A 21,846-nucleotide genomic window follows, 5' to 3' on the forward strand; every position below is an offset into this window, starting at 1 on the left:
TAATGATATATGTGAGATTTGACCATTAGGCCTACCAGTTGTGGCAAACACTAAATAGAAGTACACAGATAATGAAATGCTCACCATAGACCAGGTATTTTTTTTAAAAAAGAGACCATCCTACAACCAACCTAGTTGAAAGAAGATATTAAAATCATTTATAATTGCATTCTACACATCTGAAGAGAATATGTATATACACACACACACACACACACACACACACACTGGCTGAAACCTGAATGTGTTTATGACATGAGACCATAAAGCCACATACATATTTGTTGGGTTCACACTCCATTTTTTATTTTTCACTATAGTGTGTTTATTTTCTAAGTGACAAAGGAAACATTTTCTCTGTGATTTTGTCATTCTTCACCCCACCATTGTTACACTTTTTCCTTCTTTATGATAAAATAATATAGACAAAACAGACAACATTCCAAATTCAAAACTTTTTTTTTTAAAAAAGGATGTCTTTTTCTTCAGCCTCTCTTCTTCTTTCTTTTTGGCGTATCCATAGCTAATATGGTTTCTTGCTTCCTGTAGAAACCAAAATAGAGGCAAAGTCACAATAAGATAGCAAAGCGATCAGTTCTTTCCTTAAAATAGGCTTTGGTCGTTCATTTTTTTCTCTTCAATATGATGTTGCTTGGGTCGTCTCTTTGTATCCTCAGCTCAATAAAATGCAAAACTTGTTTTCTTTAAAAATGGAAACAACAGTGCACTTTAGCTAGTCTTTCCTTTTGAATTATCATAGAAATAGTGGCAGGCCTGTTTTGAATCTTTTCTGCTCTGCTGAAAATGTTCTCTGTACTTTTGTAGTCTTCCTCCTAATGGCGTGGCACCACTGTCTCTTCTTTCTTTGCTGTTGTTATTCTGTTAAGACTTAATTAACATTTTATGTTGCCCTTCCTTCACTAATCTTACCTACCCGTGGTATTTGGAAATAAGCACTGATCCTATTAAGTGAATGCAAATGTGGCATATAGGCATTCAATGTTTTACCTATCCCTAAAGTTTCATGCATTTGCCAAATGTACATATTTGACATTCCTTATGGTTAGGATTTAAAAAAAGGATACTCCACCTTTTATCCAAAAGTCTTTTCATTTTCTTCATTAGATATGGCCATACTCGCATTTATGTACTATTCTGTGCTCTCACCTGTTTAGAGCTTTCTTCCCAAAAATACTATCTATTTAAAAGGACAGCATCCCTTACCACCTTTTTCTGTAATCACCTGGGTCCTCTTTCTCCTAATAATGATCAATGAGGTTATTCACACACTTACTGTGTCCACTGCTACTTACCTTTTCTTTTTTCTACTTGTCCACTAGTTCTTACCTTTGTCAAAATGGTTCTTCCCATCATATCGATTATACTCCTCTAAGGCCATGTAGACATTCCTCCTGCGCTCCAACAATGTGAATTTTTTCATCTGTAATACAGCAATCAACATTTTCATATAAACATAAACAATGTTCTTTTTAGTTACTCTCATATGTTCTTCTGTGCAATTCTGCTACAAGTTCTCTCATACTGATAGATCAATCTTGGCTGTCCATACCTTCTTGGCCTTTCATTAATCACATTTATTTTTTATCAAATATACTACACTGATCAATTTAGACAGACACCATCCATTGTTACTCATTGTTTGAGAATCAACATATTTTATCCACAACTTCCTTCATCAACCTTGTGTCACAATGTTATTTTTGTTCCTTTATTTACACCTTCTATCAATTTGTATTTTTTGTTGCTTTAACATTCATTAATTTGTTAATTTTCTTTCTTTCTTTTCTTTCTTTTTTTCTTCCCCCCTCGATTGACGTCAATCTTGTGTTTAGGAACGTTTTACCACAGTGCTTTTATATTAACTGTTTATTATTATCTTATGCTAATTGGTCTAAACACAACACAAACTTGTATAGTTGACATATTATAATCCCTTACATATGTGTACTTTTATTTTGTCCACCTATGTACATTTTTCCTCAACTATCTTAGTGGATGTATTTGTCTTCGCCTTTGTTACCCCTTCTGAGAATTTGATGCACACTCTTCTATCTGGCCCTGCCATTAGGAATCCTTACCACTCTTATGTGAAATTCTATAGTGTGCACCCTTCCTGTTTCTTCTTGAGCCCGTACACTCAAGGTATCCCTATCGCTCTTCCATTTATGGTGTTCAAAAATCCAGCTATTCTTATATTGTGTTTCAGCAGGACATAATGTTTCTAACTGGTGTTCTTAATGTAAAGCAGAAGCAGCCTATATGTGTGTGTGTGTGTTCTCATTGCAGTATTGAATTCCTTCTCCGACTACCAAAATGTATTTTTCTGTGAATTGAGCCTGTGATTCATTGATTGACTGTGCTTCCACGGGATTGGGTATGTGTGTGTGGTTGTTTGCGTGTATGTGTGTGCACATGTATGTGTGTGTGTGTGTATATCACTTCCCCTTTTCTTATAAGCATATCATGACAGGGACCCTAACCTAATTATCTCTATTTTTCCCAATCTCATGAAAAATATCTTCTCTTTTCATATCTCCAAATTCTACTCTTCTAATAAATCAATTCATTGTACATAATAGTAATCCATAGCGTGCTCAATAATTGTACCAAGCCTTCCATGTTTCTCCTTTTCAGCTCCCAGCCTACTTGCATTTATTCATGAACATGTTTCATCTAAAAAACCCTGCAAAAAATCTAAATAATGACGTCTTTATTCTTGAAAATCATACTAATCAGGGTGTGTGTGCTCCATAAAAAATACTCCTTTTACCTAATGACACACTCCTTTATATGTTCAGGCCTTAAAAATACTAGTGTAATTTCTTGAGTGTCTACATAACTAATCCCTAAAACGAGTGCATGTTATCTCCTAGTTACTTACTTAGATCGTTCCTCAATACAACTATAATTTTTTTATAAACTATATCATGCTTTTTTATCTATAGCGTGTGTAGCCTTAGCCCTGGTGCATTTGAGAGCATTTCCTCTCATTACTTGTTGCTCCTACATTCCAAATACAAATGTTTGCATCAATGCATGCACGCACTTTTAACAATGGAGCTGAAAGAAGGTATTTTATCTTATTAATTATTGCTGTATCCCATAAATATTTACCATTCTTAATCTAGTATCATTTGCTACTGTGTTAACCTACTTTATAACGTAATTTGCATTCATAATGACTTTTTTATTCTCAGTGCATGTCTCACAAATTGTGTGATCTTGGGCACATGTTTCTTTTTTTGTAATGCCTCTATGCTGTGCAGTGAGGGAGATGCTATCCCCCTCTTGAAGCTTGCCTTATTTTACTGTGGATTTGGTGTATATGCTTGAATATGCATGTGTAATATCCTTATGACTATGTATTGTATTATGGCGCATATCCCATTCCTCCTCTCTCTGTCCTTAATTACCAGTATTCCCACTATTCTGGTTACTTGTAGCACTTGCCTGTGCTTTCATATGAAATCTCTGGGCCTCATTACGAGGTTGGAGGTAGCCATGGAGCTATTAGCTCCATGGCTGCCTCCAAAACCCTACCGACTCCGCCCTGGTGAATGGAGCAATTACCGGTCCATTCCGAGGTCAGAGGGACCGGTAATTCCCCATTCACCAGGGCCATTCCCCATTCCCATTTGAGCCCCCTTAGGGCTCAATGGAAATGGGGAAGGCGCTAATAACGGTACCGCAAATTGCCGTACTGTTATTAGCTCTAGAGTCCCTTTGCGGGTCTTGTCCTTAACGCCTGCAAAAACCAGGCATTAAGGAAGGACCCACAAAGGGAACTCGTAGTAGGGAGGTGAGGGAATACCAGCACCGGTGTCCTTACCGGTGCCGGTAATCCCTTACCTCCCACCTCGTAATGAGGCCCTCTGTCTTACATTTGCTTGCCCAACATTGTGCCTCTTCCCATCCTCTTTCTCTCCTTCTGCAATCACTTTCCGATTTCCTTCTGCTGACATACTTCCATGCCTTTTTTGTTACAAATTCTATGAAAATAAACTGTGTGCATCTGCTCTTCCTTTTGGTAGTGCATTGAAGATTTTTAGCGAAGCACCTTTCTTTTTTTCCCAATTACTTTATATCAATGTGTCTAGATTCTTTTAATGGTTTGTTTCCATTGCCTTTTTCTCATCTGTGTAATTGCCCTATGCACGATTACGATATATGCTCTTTCAAAATTTCCCATTTATTACTAATACAAAAATGCCTATATTGGTTACAATGAGATTAACAAATGAGGGGCGATCTAGTGTGTGCCTAACAGAGAAAGTATCTGGCATTAATTCCAAAATAACTAACAAACCCTTTAAAATGGGAAGTGGCTTGTGTTATTTTAAAAGTGACCTAATGGGACCAATCTAGTTCACATATGTGGAATGATTGGGAACAATTTCTAGTGTAAAACAGTAGACTCACAATATGGTTCAGTCACATATAACTTTCTTGGCAAAACAACAATGTTTCAAAATATATACCTTTACTTAACTAAACAACCAAGGGCTTAGCCACGCCACAATGTCATATAATTCAACCAGGTGCTCGTTTAGCACATGGCTCCAACATAATCATGCACAAATATCACGAATGCTCTCCTCAAATCTACTCAATTTTCAATTTCTTCAACTGGTGTTTGTCATATGGACCTAAAACTGAGCTTCCCTACTCAAGAAACACACGCATTACATGAGTGTGTGTCACAAAAACCCATACAAAACAAAAGTTAGTTCAATGAGTTCTGTTTTAAGGCTACATTTTCATAATGGTGTGAGTCAACCCTGGCTCACTTACAACTGTGTACACAAAATATGAACATTTTCAAAATACACAAATCAATCCTTATACTACTCTCTCTATTAATAATGTTGATGCAAAATCACTCTATTAATAGATAAAATATATTATTTTGTTCTATAAAAAACAAAAAATTACACATTTTTTACAAATCTGTCTTTGTTCTCAATTTATTCTATGCATGGTCATACATGCATCAGCTCTAGTCCCACTCATTCCTATTCATTTTGATCACATTTTCATGAATTCTTTTTTATTTTTCTGTTTCAATGTTAATACACATATATACATCTACACCAAGCTTCTCCTTAATTCACAGACACTTGTCATTTCTCTAAGCTTCCCATATTTTCACTGGTGTGTTATAAAATTATGACACTTTACTAAAAACCCAGCATATTCCTCATTTGTCATGCAGAGCTGATCCACAGCTGCTTCAACACCAGCGCTATCTCATGTTTTTGCTGGTGTCTGGCCTTTCACAAGGAATGCAAGCAGCTCTGTTTTTCTGCAACTATTAATCACTTCCTTGTTTCATGTCTGCTCTTATCTAAACTCTAAAAAGTCTTAGAAACACCCTAGTCTATTTCAAAGCAACAGAATGCTGTATCCGTTTGAAACATAACTCTCATGCTGCACAATATATGTGGTTTCTGTCAATTTATGCACACATCCTGCTTTAAAATAAATACACTTATTTTATTTTCATGCCATGTTCAAACAATCTTCATTTGTTCAAAGAAAAAATCCAATCACTGTTGTTGTTTTAGCTCAAAACCCAGCAGTGAATGCTTTTAATTGCACACTTTCCTAGCCAGAAAAATGCTCTCAGATTTTCTTCACTCCTGTCCTGTCTTATTCCTTCGTTTACATATTCTGTTAGTCAGATTTATATCATTCTTGGTTTTTCAATCTGTCCAGAGTTTTATCTTTGTGCGTATTGATTTTATGGATTTAGACTAGTCACACATTTACACTTTATAAAACACCATGATCACCTCTTCCCTCGCCTTTACTTTTTACCCTGTACAGGGTTTGAGACAGGGTTTGAAACATTAGCTTACACGGTGCTGACCTGTGCGTTTTAAATTTCTCTCTACCTCCATTGGGGTTTGAAATGTCTCCTTCTGATTCCATTAACTAGGACTCCTAGGCAGTATTTCTTTATCTTCACAATATTTCCCTGTCACTCAAAATGATTATTTATAGATAAAACATGTTTATTCATTTTCTCCTGCCTCTGTCCTTCACAATACATACCATAATTCATAGATGCCAGGTATGTTATGATGGTGGTCATGAGGACTTGGCAGAAATGCGATCGTACTGCTGTTTGTCACTCACCTATCATCTTTTTATGCATCTACTTCTGTCTGCCTGTACAACACCATCAAGAAAAAGGTTCTTGGGTCAGTGTCCCTGAATCTTATTAAAGACGTAGGGCCCTACATTTTGGCACCACTTGAATTTAGGGCTCTACTCCCCATCTTCCATCAAGCACCAGACATCTATGAACACTCCTCAGGGAGAGACAAGAGAAAATCTGACGCCTGGGTGTTCATCCCACGGATGGAAGCTTTTATGTCATAGTTATTTGCTGTAATAACAAGACACACACTCAAAGACATGTTTTCCTTTAACCTGCTTTATACGCTTTTAAGGTGATGGAACATGTTTATGTAAATTACCACCTTGTACATGGTGTGCTTCTAATAGGTCCCCTTAGTCAGAGAAAAAACATTCCTTCAATATTATTGGATGGCTAATCTTCTCTGTACACCAAGGCTACATTAGCATAGCTGACATCCACATGAAAATGATAAGCTTATTTTAGACTTTGCTGGACACAACTATGACAGTGCTCAACTCCTGCCAAGATCATTTTGACACACCAATATCTAATCCTTATCGGATTGCTGAGGTCCTGCCAAGTTAGTGCTTGTATTGTTGGAGAAATATCTCGGGAGGATAGCTCAACATGGTACAACACAGGTTTGAACCCTGAGTCCGCGCTTAGAAACCTCTGGGCATTAAGCGTGTTATAAATATCACATATATAAATATATATTCTATTTTATGTTTGCCAAAATAATACAGCTGGTCTCTCAGAATAATCTGCATGACACACGCTGTGCCCACTTCAATAAGAACATAGATAAATGTACCTAAACATCCCTTACTTATTTGGCCTCATCACAAGCTTGTCTGCTTTTTTTGCCAATTTCCCTTTTTTAACCTAAGAAACCTAATTATCTCACTGCAAGATGTTGCTAAAGACTATCTTCAATATATCAGCCTCTGTTGCTTGTCTGAAAACTCTTGGCATGCGTCATAGTCCTCCACACCTGGCTTAGGCCTGGAAACCATTTTGCACTTGAGTTATCCGTTTAGAAATATATTTTAGTCTGACACTGTATTTCCTTCAGGGAGCAATTATTTATTTAATTAAGCATCTCTCATTTTTGTATCCTTTGTTCATAATATATCCATATACACTTATGGTATGTGTGTGATCTTTAAATCACCCTTCATGTCCTGTTCCTCTCTAATCCGAATATGCGCAGTGCCATGTGCACTTTTTACTTTTAATAGAGGCAATATAATCCTGATTTCTACAATGATGGAATCTATATTCACTTGAGGGCTATATTCAGTTGAGGGGGGAGGGGCTGGCACACCCTATACAAGATTGAAGGAGGATACTGGAGAAGCAGATTGTGGAGAGCTGGTAATATCTTAGAAGAAGGTGTTGGACAAGGAGAGTCACTAGAGTAAGTAGACATGAGGGAGTTTGTTGGAGGAGATGCTGTATTAAGGACATGGTTGTGTTATATATTGGAGGAGGAGTTGCAAAGGAGGTGTTTGGAAAGTGTAAAGAGGAAGTTGGGTTACATCGTGGAGGAAGTGGAGTTAAGAAGAAGGTAGTTAAATCTTTAGCGGTTGTGGTTCATTCACATCGGACAGGGGGCAGTTCTATGTCGGAATGCAGTCAAGAGACTAAGGCAGTGGCTATACAGGGAAAGGAGGTTTGGGGAAAGCTATTGAATGATGGCAGTGTCTTTAAGACGAGGTTGGAGTTCAACAGAAGTGGGTGGGTGGATTGAAGGATGAGACCAGCGATATAGGAGTGGATATGGACAGAATGTCAACAGAAGTCAGAGAGTATTGGAGGGAAGTGGAGGCAATGTCAGGGGAGATTGGGGAATCAGGAGAAAGTGAGGAGGCTTGTGGAAGAAGTTAATAGAGTTAGGAAGGAGGTGGAAGAACCACCATAGATGGAGGGAGGTGGTGATGTATTGATGGGAGCAATCAATACACCAGAAGGTGGAACATGAGTGGAAAGGTTGTGAGTTAATAACCAACAAGGAGTAGAGAATTCTAAGGGTTAGAAGTGAGTGATTAGGCTAGAGGAAAATCCCCAATCCAAAAGGGATGATCCCAGATTGGTGGAAGTACGCACTTGTTGTGTGGCGGCGAGGTGGACAGGACCAGTGCAGGGACTAGGGGCCTTACGAGAGAAGGGGGTCCTGGACTACAGGCCTAATATACAGCCTTCCACACTCTGTTACCCAGAGACCTCAACTAATGGCTGGCAGCCCAGCAATCTGCCACCAGCGAAACAGCAGATCAACTGCAACTTCCTCAAGACCAGGACTCTTGGAAGAATCACAGATTATGCCTGAGGCTACACTTAAATTGATAGTGCTACACATTTACATATTCAATGTAGGGAAGGACCGATAATCGCATTTAGGATGTCTCCAAGTACACTTGGACTTGGGCAATGTAGAGCTAGAGACAGTATTGTGACCTCTTGGAACTCCCATCCATGAAATATCCCAAAACACTGTCTCTTCCCATGGATGGAAGCTTTTATGTCATAGACCAGGGACTAAGTAAGGGGTTTTCTTTAATTAAAGCCTTTTAACCTTTAGAAAATGGTCTGTCATATCTATTTATTTCCAGTGGCGCTCCAAAGCCAAAAGGCATCAATTTCTGAATGCCCCATCACTGAGACAGTTACATTTTGTGATCATCTTCATCTCAGTTGCTTGAGGAAAATTGTCTCCCCTGTATCCCAAACATCTCAGATAGGTCAAGTTTCAATGTTTCCTTCTTGACGTTTCTACCCTCACAGGAACATGTGTAGTCTCCCTTTCGTCAACAACTTTTTTAATCTAGTCTGCGAGTAAACTACAAATCAGAGCAGTCTTTCTCTTACGCCGTCAGTATACAAATTAAAAATAAATGATTGCAGGAGGGTAATGCCTCCACCCATTTCTAAATGTGTTCTCTCTAGGGAGACATGGGAAAACTCAGGAGAAATGTGAACTCTATGACTTAACTAAGAAAAACATTAAGAAACAAACCACACATAGGGCCTCATTACACGGACGGCGGTGGACCAAGGTGCTATTAGCACCTTGGTCCATGCCGGTAAAATACCGGCACCGCCTTGGTGGAAAGGGGAATTACCGCCCTATTCCAAGGTTGGTGGGGCGGTAATTCCCCCTTCCCCAATTGCCCTTCCCCATTCCCATTTTTGCCCCATAGGGGCAACCCTTACCGCCTACCGTGTAATGAGGCCCATAGTCTCCCACATTGGATATATGTGATAATTTGTAGTCACGCACATCACCCCCGCCCGCTATCCCCCAGCCTCCACCCCCTACCATCCACACTTATGTTTGTGGCTCACTTACCTGCTGCTCCTCTGCATGGCTCTTTCCCTCCAACGCAAGTTCCACCTCCCCATTGAGAGGCAGAACTTCTGCCACATGGTGTTTTTTTTTCTTTTAAACTTTATTTGTCCCCTGCTTTCCTTTTGAGGCAAGCAGGGGACACCACCATCACCCCTGATTTCCATTATTATTGAGTCGGGAGAGCAGGGCACACCGACCGAAAACCTCTGCTATCCTTACTCAACATTTTGTTTTCGTTCATTGTTTCACTGCCAAATTCTGCATTTTGTCCTGCTCAATTTTTTTTTCTCGATTTCTTAGATGAACTCGTTGCCCAACACCACATGGCGGCTACCAACTGAAAAACACACCTACACAGGCTCACTGAACTGAAGCTGCCAACAGCACATCACAGCTCTCTTGCTCTTGTTTTCCGCTCACTCATTCTTACTTACCTGCCTCCCTCTTAGCTTTACAGTTCATCCAGAGCGCCAAGAGACCACGCGGGTGGCAACAGTGCACAGCATAAGAACCTTTAACATAACATAACATAAAACATTGCAAATATTAAATTCAGTCAACTCATTACTGGGATGGAACATTGTATTTTATTATTTATTTTACCATCTCCCATGACAATGTGTTATGCTTTACTTGTCAGTGGATTTGGTGACATTATATTTTCTCTCATTCTTCACATTCTCTGTTAATGAAGTTTCACTTCCTTTTTTATTTATTTATTTATTTGGCATTTGGTACACGCCTATACACAAAATAGTGTTTCCAGAAACACAAGGCCAGTGCAGAGGGAACAAAGGGAGTAAATATTAATGGCAAAGACAGTAAATATACAAACTTGTTCCTAATAGGCCTTGTGACATTCGGACGTGCATGTGCAGCAAGGAGATGTGCAGGAGGTAGGGGCAGTAAGCCGGGAGAGAGCAAGGTGTGGGCAAGTACTGGCAGAGCATGGCAGGGAAGTGCCGAGGGGTGCCACTGCGGAGGCTGCTGGCTAAGTGCAAGGGTTGAGGCATCCCAAGGGAGGGGTGCACAGCGGCCAGATATGGGGCCCAAAGGGCAATGCTTGGGGTGGGTGCTGGTGTCTACTGGGCAGGGGCCTGGCAGTCTGTGGGATGCATGAAGGTCCAGGCCACCAGTGTCAGCAGCAGTGAGTGATTAGTAGGGAAGGGAGACGGGGAAAGAGGAAGAGAAAAGTAGAGTTTTGACAAGTTCCTGAAATTAAGGAGGTCTGGCTCAAATCTGAGAGGGGCAAGTAGACTGTTCCAAAGAGAGGTGCCAGCCGAAGCGAGAGGCCTGTCCCCCGCTCTCTGCTTGGAGAATTGTTTGACAAGCAGAGAGTTGGAGTTAAAAGAGCATAGGGCTCGAGCAGAGAGGCATTTAAGGAGAGGGAATTGGAGATAGCATGGGCCCAGGCCACAGAAAGATGTATGGATGATGCAGAGGGTCTTGAATTGGGTCTTTGCGGCCACTGGTAGCCTGTGAAGAGATATTAGAGCTGGAGAGAGATGGTCCCTGGGTTTCAGGCCAAGGATACGTCTTGCAGTCCTTTTCTGGATTAGCTGAAGGACTAAAGGAAGAAAGGGGCAGATTGAGGAATAGGCTGTTGAAGTAGTCTAACTTAGAGACGACCAGAGCTCTGTAAACCTTGTGCTTCTGGGGAAAGGTGAGGAAATGGAGAATGCCTTTAAGGAGCTGAAACTGTTAGTAGGCCTTCTTGGCAAGGTTGAAGATATGAGGTGTAAAGAAGAGAGAGGAGTCGAAGATGACCCCAAGCTTTTTGGCTTCTCAGGAAGGTGGAGATAGAGGGCCCAAGGAAAGCAGCCAGAAGGTAGAAGGGAAGCAGGGCGCAGGTACCCCAATGAGCAGGATCTCCGTCCTGCTGGCATTAAGACAGAGGTTGTTAGCTGCACACCATGCCTGGATAGCGGTCAGGCAATCGTGGATAAGAGAGGAGGAAGAAGAGGTAGTAGAGGAAGTTTGAAAGAAAGCTGTGTGTCATCAGCATAACACTGGAAATGAGGAGAGAAGGAGGAGATCCAGTGAGCAAAAGGGGTGAGATAGATATTGAAGAGTGTAAGTGATTTCAATCCAGCACTACCACTAAGTCAATGCCTACTATGGGATGCCCAATGGGAACCCTTATTTATATATTTTTATATACTTGATATACCCTTATATAACGCCCCTCTCTTTGAATCCCCCCGGCCTCACTGAGCCAAGAAGAAGGTTTGCTTTGTAAATTAAAAGATTTATTTGAAGAATTGAACAATATATAGATTAAACTTTTAGGAACATGAATAATATCTGAATAGCACACTTAAGAATATGAACAATGATCAGCAATGGGTAATATTACAATATCAACAATCTCTTTAATCAATTAGGAGTAGAAATAGGAAGAATAACGTAGCAGAGAATACTATGTATGGTTCAAGGAAATGCAAGGATAGGAAAGAATGCAACACAGAAGTAAGACTTGATATGACTTCAATCAACAGATAATATGATCACTCTTTCCCCCTGTTACTCACTCCCCCCAGTATGCAATATGAAGAGGTTGAAGAGGTGGAAGAGGGCACACAGGTTTTAGGAATAGCAACCAATAATGCAGTTCAATCCCAGTTCCCCCAGCAAGCTTAGAGAGAACAGGTATAATTTTAAAACAGGTCAATCGCTTTTAAATGTGGTTTGAATAATGGGAAAATGCTAAAATTGATTTTAATTTGCTAAATAGGATTCAGAACTAGTAAGAGATGCTTTGGATTAGGTCAGATAAGCACTGGCAATGATGGTAGAATGATTAGCAGATTGAAAACGAAATTCAGCAGTTGAAAACAAGAAACAGCTATTTTGACATGTGGTGAAATTGAGCCAAATTGCAAATTCACAGACACTTTTCCGTGTGCGGTAAATGTGATTGTGGAAAAACTATAAGGTTTGTTAGAAAGCTGAGGATGTTAGCTTCAAAATGACATTTGAATTCCGTTTCTAGGACGTATGGTTCAAAAGTTACAGAGGTTATAATAAAGGTAGATTTTTCAGAAACAAAGTCAAGATTTCAAAATGAAAGATGCGGTGTTGAATATTTGGAACAAGGATTTCTGAACACTAGAGAGTCTATGGAGCCGCAAACTACACGACAGCCCAGCCACCTATCCAGAGTCGCCTCTGGATGGTTTCTGTCTGAACGAGACAATTGCCTTTCTCCAGAAAATATATATTAGCGCCAAGATGATTATCACTACAATTATCAAGGATTATGTGGAGGAGAGAAGAATTTAGGATAGACAACAGAGATTCAATAATGCAGTTATGAATAGGTTGGAATGGTTGGATTGGGTTACTTAATACTAAGAGGTTGGTTATGGACAGTTCTACACTAAATACTTACAACTATGGCTTTGAAATGGAATGGGCCCGTCAAAGATCTGGTCAAAGGTTTGGACTTCACTCGCCACCGGACAGGATCAGGGCACCTGGACTCTGCTGTCAGCAAGGCACTCTGGTCTGCGCAGCCTCTTGGACTGGATCTGACAGGTTCTGGATTACAGCTCTGCTGGACGGATCTGAATCTTGGTTCTAGCACAGGGTTCTTTGCCAGAAGCAAAACAGCTCAGCCAGGCTGTTGGATTTTGTGGGGTGCCCCTTGGAAGTTTAGGGTTTAGAATATCAGGTTACAAAACGTTCTGAAGGCCAGCTGAAAAGGGTTCAGCTTTTTGGATTAGACCCTTCTGCTTCAAAGTTCTAGAGTCTGGTTTCTGGATCTATGTCTGGAGCCTGGATCTTCCTGCAGGGTGCTTCGCCAAGAAATCAGTTGAGGAGTGGAAAAAGTGTGTGTTGCCTGGCCTCAGCAGTCCCTATTTATCAATTTCTAAAGTGGGTGGGGAGGCTGATTATCTATGCCCAACCCTCTTAGGATCTGATAGGTCAGAGAATTTCCTGTCCCCTGATTTGGGAAAGGAGCAGTGTGTCATCTGGTGTCATCATGTGTCATGTTTATGGCTTAGGGAAAAACCCTCCCCTTTGTGTCTGTACAGTATATCTTATTTTTCATAAAAAAACTTATTTACAATATGCACAACTTGTTAATATTACATATGCACATCACAGATTAATTAAGGCACGTCTCTGTTCAGGTCCCATGTTCCTACAAGCTTTGGTTCGTAAATGACAACTTTTTTGTGCTTTTGGTGGGTTTCTCAATGTTAGTTCTGTACCAATTTTTATACATGCATGCACATTCCATCTGGGCACATTTCTGTAATTTTTCATGTTCCTAACATAAACACAATGGCTACAATATGAATACATTCCGGAGTTCAGCCTCAGAACATCGCACAGATTCCAAATTAGTCTTAAACTGTGAGCGAATTTTTCTTTTTAACAATCTCTAAGTTTCATATTTTTGTCAGTTCGGTACAATATTTTAGAAGTATTTTCCTTAAACATATATTTAATCCAATGTCAAATCCACATTTTCAGTCTGGCCCGCCTCCAGAGCTGGGCTGAGTCAGAGGGTCACATGGCTTGCCTTCCTGCCAGAGCAGTTGTGAGTCACGCCCAAATTAGCATTCCTATTCAGCTCAAGGACTCCATTGTCTGCACTCAGAGCAACAGGCCAGGGTGCCCCTCCCAGTTCCTTTTCACACCAGCCTGCCATTCTCTTATCCAAGAGCAGGGGGAAGTTTCCTTTTTTCAGGGAGAAGGTGTGGAATGTGTTTGAAGCACAGTGTGGGAAACTTTAACTCTTAAACCCAATGTCTAAAATTGTCTTGTTTTATAATATAACTCACATTTTTCACAAATATATCAACCAATTTCTTACTTCAAGCCTTTTCAGAATATAGTTTTGAATTGTATCCACCTCTTAGGCTTCTGATAGCAAGTCTTTCTTTGGCATAGTTTGAGTTCAATGGTCAACTTTACACAAGATAGGTTTTAAATCGCTGGCTTCTGACAGAGGTGAGTAACAGTATTACACCCATTTTTGACAGATTTCTTCCAGCAAGCAATCCTCAAAAGTGAACTTTGTTCAGATAACATATACTTCTGTGGACCTTATATTTATGTGGATTCTTGAAGTAAAATGATGTTCACCACCCAACAAGGAGGTTGGATCTTTTTGGGTTGTTTGTGAGCCATGATTTTGGCACATTTTTGACAATCAAGAAAACAGATTTCCCAACAGCTCTGTGTTTCTTTTTGGCAATCAGCATTGCTTTTTCAAGTGATTTCAGGATACTTTATGGGTAGCCCAATGGTGGGTTTTGGAAGTGATCTCCTGTGCTCACTAAGATAGGCAAAAGTGGATGGCGGCCTACCTTTCAGATTTTTACTGCGCACTTTCTGTTGATTTCTAGCGAGCAGCATGCTTTCCGGCGGTCATTTCTGATGCTTCTGCTGCCAGCAGTGCACAGTAATGTTGCAGGGCCTGCGCTTGTGGGTTGAGACATCCCACAAGCCCCCCCTCTTGCGATTGGCGTTATTCGTCCATCAAGGGAAACTCGCAAGACTTCTGATTCCACAAATGCAAAGTTCAGCATCTTTTCCTCCATCAGGAGTGGATCGATCGGTTCTCCTCACCAGTCCTGATTGGAGTATTGAGCGATACTCTGGGCCTCTCGGATCTTTGCTCCCGGTCCCCGGATAGTCCTCCTGGTCAGTCTCCATGGTTTCCAATCAACTATAAGTCATCGCCTAGGATGACAAAGCAAAAACATATTTGTAGACATATCCCCACCACTATTAATGTAGTGGGGCGAACATATACATTTTGAGAAATCAGGAGACATTTGCATTATTGTATTTTAGGGACTATATGTGAAATATTTTATAGTTGGAGTTTTAGGGCTCTGGAGTGGCCCCCTCTGGGGTTCCAGAAGACACCTCCAGTTGCTGCAGAGTGTGCCTAGGATGGCAACACCTTAGCTGATTAATATGGACCCACTTATCTTCCCCCTCTGCCAAACTGCCTTTGGGGATGCGGATCTTGTAGGCGACTGGTGAGATTTTGTCTACAGTTTCAAAGGTCCCCTCCAAGTAGGCAATATTTGCGTTGTTTGGCCTGGTTCCTTTGGAAATTGTATAAGTAGACCCGGTCGCCGCCATTGTATTCCTTTCTGGTAGTCTTTAAGTCATGGTGGGTCTTCATGCTGTCGGCAGATCTTTCTAGTTTTCGCTGAGCATAGGCAAAAGCATGCTGAAGGTGTTTTCTCAGATTTTCAACATACTCATGAGTTGTGGAGGCATTGATCAATGTCTGCTCTTGAGTTCTATAGAGCAGATGCTGGGGAAGCACCATCCTGCATCCAGTCATCAGCTCAAACGGTGACATTTTTGTTGAAGATGAAGGGGTAGATCTGATGACCATTAGGACAAGAGGTAATTGAATATCCCAACTTGGCCCAGAATCTGCCACAAACTTTTTTAATATGCTCACAATTGTTCTGTTGTATCTTTCTACTGCACCACTAGAGGCTGCCAGTAAGCAATGTGTAGCTTCCATTTAACCCCAAGTATCTCCCACATCTTTGTCATTACTTCGCTGGTGAAATGGCTACTTCTGTCTGACTCGATCCTTTGGGGTAGTCCAAAATGCAAAAAGATGTGGTTGATCATCAGGGCAGCTGCTGTTTCTGCCTTGCAGTTTGGGGCCAGGAGACATTCCACCCATTTAGTAAACAAGCATGTCATGGTCAACATGTACTTGTTCCCTCTAAAGGAGCGAATCATGGGCCCGATGAAATCTACTTGCAACTCTGACCATGGCAGTCTCATCCCCTTCTTTTGGAGAGGCGCACGGTGTGTGAGGGATGTTGGCTGAAATTGTGAACACACAAGACACCCCTTCAAGTATTGGTCGAGGTTCTGCCCCATGTGTGGCCAGTGTGCAACCTCTCTTAAGATTTCAAGTGTTGTATGAAACCCCCTATGACCGGCTGTGGCCGCATCAGGAGCGTGACTTAACATCAGGCTTTGGAATGAAGTAGGAACCACCCACTGATCATGGCCAGCTAGGGATTTCCCTACCAACAAACCGTCTTGGATTCGAAACATTTTTTGGACATTTCATCAACACTCTGAGGTCCTCTTTCCCAATGTAATCGGTATCTGTCAGGGGAAAGTTCTCAGGGTCCTCAATGTGTTGATAAAACTTACCAATTATTGGATCCCCCTTTCTGAGCCATAATCAAATCAGCATCTGGGGTCTCCCTACTCCATTGTGCAGTTGAGAGATCATTATGAGCATTTGTCTGGGACCTAGTGATAGCAGTGACCTGGATTTCACCGAACAGGGACTCTATTTCTATTAGATCCCCTTGGATTGCCCCGGTTTTGGCCAGCTAATCAGCTAAGTCATTTCCAGTTTTGTCTGGTCCCTCTACTTTGGAATGACCCTTGATCTTTTTCCAGTAGATGGTCATCCCATTCGAGGTGACCATATCATCAATATTTTGAATTAACTTCCCATGTTTCAAGGGTTTGTTATTAGCACATAACATCCCTCTGGTTTTCCAATTCACCAGGTGCTCCATGAACCCGTTCCGTACATAAACCGAATCAGTGATTATGACCAGTTCGTGGAGTTGATGTTGGACAGCAGTGAGGATGGCTTGATGCACAGCCATCAACTCTGCCACTTGACTACTTCGGGGACCAATCTTGTACTCAGCGGAGGGTTCTGGGGTCTCATACACCCATGCATTCCCTATGCCGGCCACAAGTTCTTTTTCCCTGTCGTTGTCAACATGGTAAGAGCATCCATCCACATAGACAGTGGGCATTCCCTCACACTTGTCTTCTTCAAAGACTTTGTGCAGGGAATTAAGGTATGCTTCCATGTTGTCCTTGATTTTTAGACTTTCGTCCTCGAGACAGTTTTCTCTGGCACAATCATGCAAGTCAGCCAGACCTTGCGCGAGGGGACTCTACTTGTTTTGGCCATATCTGACCTCCACAGGAAAGCCTTGCATTGACAGAATCCAGGAAGTAATTTGGGAATTACTCACATTTCCGACTCGGATTCTATCACTTTGGTGATATTGCAGAGGCTGGTGTGGAATCTCCACTATGATATGTTCCCCCTGGATGAACGGGCGGTAATTCTTCAATGCCCACAACGTTACCAGGAGTGCCTTCTCACAATCGTTGAATTTTTCCTCCACAGAGTATAAAGTTTTACTCGCATAGGAGATTACTTTATTGACCTTGTCATGCTTTCGTTATAATACTGCAGTCAAGCATGTATTAGAGAACCCTGTCTCCAAGAAGAACTCCTTGTTTCTGACAGGGTAAGCTAGGCAAGGTGCTTGTGAGAGGCTTCTTTTGAGTTGTCTTACTGCCTCAGCTTGTTCTGGATCCCACTCCCACTTGATCCCCCCTTCAAAAGATGAATCAGGGTCTGGTGATCTCTGCGTAGCCCTCAATGAACTTTCTGCTGTAATTAGTCAGTCCAAGGAGGCTTCTTAGTTCCCGCAGAGTTGGGGGGTCTTTTAGTTTCGGGAGTGTTCGCACTTTCTTTTCCTGGGGACAGAGACCCTGAGGAGCAATCTCATGCCCCAAGAAATTGACGGTGTTCTACACCACTGTGACTTTTGGAAGGAAAGTTTTGCTCCGGCAGCACTCAACTGTGTCAAAACATAACGGATCTCCACTATGTGTTCCTCAACAGTTGAGCTTTTGATGAGGACAACATCTACATAAGCCAGGTTACCTCTCTCACCCAGGTCGGACATGGCCTAATGTAGGAAAATGTTGAACTCATTGCCGGAGTTGATGTATCCGAAGGGAGTCCGGGTCCATGTGTACTGCTGGCCCCCAAAGGTAAAAGCCAGCTTGTATTGGTCCTCCCTACTGACAGGTACAGTCCAGTATCCATTGGTCAGGTCTATTGCAGTGAATACCTGTGACCCCTGGATCTGGGCCAGCCCTTGGTCAATATAGGGAAGAGGCCATCGGGAAGTATGGACCCGTTTGTTGAGCTCCCTAAGGTCGGCACAGAGTCTCCACTGGCTGTTTGGCTTCAATATCCCCAGCACCGGATTATTGAAGGTGCTGTGGACTGGACGGATTATCCCACGAGACTCAATGTTCTTAATTATTTCAGTAAGGGACTCCATTGATGCGAGAGGCAAGCGATATTGCTTCACAAACACTGGAGTCATGCCAGGGTGTGTGGGGATTGCTGTTGTGTGGATGTCGGTGCGACCACAGTCATATGAGTCCACCGCAAAGAGATCTTGAAAATCCAAGAAAACTTGTTTCAACTTTTGCTTCTGCTCCAGAGTCTCACAGGCATCAGCTAGGTTGGCTCTCTCTTCAACCACCTGCCTGAAGCCTGGAAAGACTTCTGGTTTTGCTATCTCAGCAGCCTCCTCCAGCTGGGTGGAGAAGTCCATGGTCACAGTGCTGATTTGGACTGGTGGCTTCAGGTGGGAAAGGCCGCCCTCATAGACCTGGAAAATCGCCTCATCCCTCCTGAAGTCACAGGTCACATCTTCCTTACAATAAGTGCAGGAAGTGTACACCAGGAAGTTCCCCCCATGCCGGGTAAAGATCCTGTCTGGTGTTGTGTTGTCATCACTGTCACTGTCAAAACAGTCCTTGGGGATTGGTCCTAACAGTTAATTCCCTAAATCAATGGAAAAATGTTGGTCATCAACCGCCTTTCCAATAATGGTGCCTGCGGCTAGAGTCATACTCTTTAAGTCGCTGTTATCCACCTCTATTGGAATGGTGTCATGTTCTATATTGACTAGTGGTGTTGGGTTTACCCCCAACCCTTGCTGTTGAGAGAAGCATTTAGATGAATATAAGCATCAGGGTTTTTCAACTTCTGTCCTCTTTTAACTTTTACTTCCAGGGAGGCTTGTCGGGTCCTTTCTGGGATGGTGACTTCCTCTCCAATCTGAATTTCAACTGCATAAGGCAGCAGATGAGCTGACCTAAATGCCATCTCTAGGTCATCAAAGCCCATGGGATTATCCGCTAATCGGGACCAAGCTTTGAAGTTTTTTAGGTACTAATGGCAAAGCGATTGAGAATGTCACTGCCTAAGTAAAAGGTGGCAGTGACGTCTCGCACGACCCAACAATTGTGAACTATGCTCTTGTTGCCTATGGAGATTTTGAGCATACAATTTGGAATTGGGAGTTGGGTGTTTCCAGATCCATTTCCCATTTGTCTATCAGTCAAAATGTGGGAATGGCTGGATCTTTTTGGAGTTTGCAGAACATGGCTTTGCGGATGAAGCTCTTATCACACACACTCGGGCGAGAACAGAGTCCTTCCCTTCATTTAACTGAACAATTTGCTCAATATCAGCCAGGCTCCGAGCTGATTTCACATCTTTCTGTACTATAGGAGTGGGAATGTCTGATTGTGGATTGGTAAAGAATTTCAGAGTGTTTCCTTCCAGTGTGGAATGCCACCTTAGACTGGAAGGAAGGTTGATTTTCAGAAATAAAGAGGACCCCCCCCCCATCACCAGTCTGTTGTCCTACTGCTATTACTGTCACGTCTGGAATTTGGTTGTCCTGGAAGTGAAATTCTACTTGGTCAGATTTTCGTTCAACCATGTGGCATGTGCCGTTTAAACTAACATGGTTGACACTCTGTTTTAACTTTATATGTCGGTTGGTCTGGGTCGAGAGGACCTTGTTTACGCAATCTATTAGGGGTGACAGCCTTCGCAGGAGGTAATTCCCTAGTAAACAAGGGGTGCCCTCTGGAGTCACAACTATGACCGGGTGTTTCACCTTGTGTCGCCCAATTTTAATGTCCAAATCCGCAGTCCCCTCGACAGGAATTTCCTTCCCGTCAAAGTTCTGAAGTTGTCCAGGAAGAGAGGTGAGGGGAATTTGGTAATTCTCCCCCCTTCCTGAATTCAGTTCATCAAAGGCCATTTTGGACAGAAGGGTAGCTTTGGATCCAGTGTCCACCTGTGCCAACATTGTACCCTGGCCCTGTATTTGAACTGGGGCAAAGTATCTCCCCTCCTTCTCCGCAAGGGGGCACAGATAATGCACATTTTTGGAAAACTGGTGGGTTAATTTTTTGGTTTTGGACATTGAGAGAGAAGGGATTTTTGCAGAATTCTGTGGGGAGTCTTGGGAATTTTAAAGAAAAAGGTGGCAACTAGAGATTGGAGGAGTTTTGAGTTCCCCTGGTTCCGGTTCTGGGCCACCCCCCCCCCTTTTTGGAGGCAGTCACCAGGATGGGTTTGACCCAGGGGATTTTGATGCTGTTGGTTCTGGGATTGGATGATCGGTGGCGCTAGCCCAGTGCCCACATCTACCCAGTCTGGATTTGAATCCTTTGGGACCCATTTTTCTTTGGGAGGAGTTCCCCCATCTCTGAAGGAGAAGATCCTTTTCCCAGGATACTCTGAGGATCCCTCTCCTTCAAATTGGAAGATCTGTACCTCCTCCACAAAATGGGTCTGTTTGGGTCCTTTGTTTCTCCTACCCCCCCTCTGCTCCTTAGGTGGCAGACCTTCAGTGGCAGGTGATTTTGTTTCTGGTTCCTGGGTTTCCAGGGGCTGTTTACAAGTGGGGAAGGAAGCTTCCTCCAAGGCTTTACAACCCCCTTCCCCTTGTGCCTCCTCCCTGGGAACCGGTGGGTTGTCGGGGTGCTGCCCCGTCATTGTTCTGGAGCACCAGGTCCAGAGTTGGAGGCATTCTGTGCCGGCATGCTCATCTGAGGGTGCTGCTGAGCCCTCAGCATGTGACCCAGATCCTGTGCCATGTTTTGGACCTGGCCCTCTAGCTGTGAAACCCTCTCAGGCTGATACAGGGTTCTGTTTTCTCCCCTGGGCTGATCCCGGGAAGGGTAGCTATCCCTTCTCTGGTAATACCCCGGGTTGGTTAGATTTGGTTACCCCTCCACCCTTGGCCTCCCGTCTCCCAGATTAGGTTGTCTGGGCTCAGGAAAGTGGGGAAAGAAGGATGGATTGTTCTGGGGTTGAACGTTTTGTGGATACCTGGGGAAGAAATTCTGTCCAGGAATTGGGGAGTTTCTGCCCTCCTGGGGGAAGTTAGGAGGGAAGTTCCCTGGGTTAGGTACTGCTTGGTTGGATCCCCCCTTGGGCTGGAGGAGTCCACACATAACCCAGGGTGGGTCTGTTCCCCTTGTAGCGGGGACTTACATAGTCAGGGGAGTGAGGGACCCCATTTGTGGGACTACCTCCTTGGCTCCCTGTCTGTGACTGGCCCGAGGGCCTTCTGGCCTTGGAATTATTTGGTGCAGGCAAGTTTTTAGGCCCCCCATCTCCAAATCCAAAATGGGGGCAACCTTTACCTCTGCCACTTTAGCAGCAGCAGGGGGGTTG

The 21,846-nt window shown here is 42.6% G+C and overlaps 1 long non-coding RNA gene across 1 annotated transcript in view; it reads right to left on the reverse strand.

Moving 5' to 3' along the window:
* Positions 1-351: 351 nt before the first annotated feature.
* Positions 352-21,846, reverse strand: part of LOC138512969 (uncharacterized) — a 146,114-nt gene continuing 124,619 nt past the window's right edge. Inside the window, exons 2-3 of the long non-coding RNA XR_011281640.1 lie at positions 1,348-1,441; positions 352-543 (exon numbers count right to left, since the gene is read on the reverse strand). This is a non-coding gene — a long non-coding RNA (uncharacterized lncRNA). The remainder of the gene's footprint in view (positions 544-1,347; positions 1,442-21,846) is intronic.

The sequence above is a fragment of the Ambystoma mexicanum genome, chromosome 12 (genome assembly GCF_040938575.1).
Source record: "Ambystoma mexicanum isolate Mex_15411 chromosome 12, UKY_AmexF1_1, whole genome shotgun sequence".
Lineage (NCBI taxonomy): Eukaryota > Metazoa > Chordata > Amphibia > Caudata > Ambystomatidae > Ambystoma > Ambystoma mexicanum.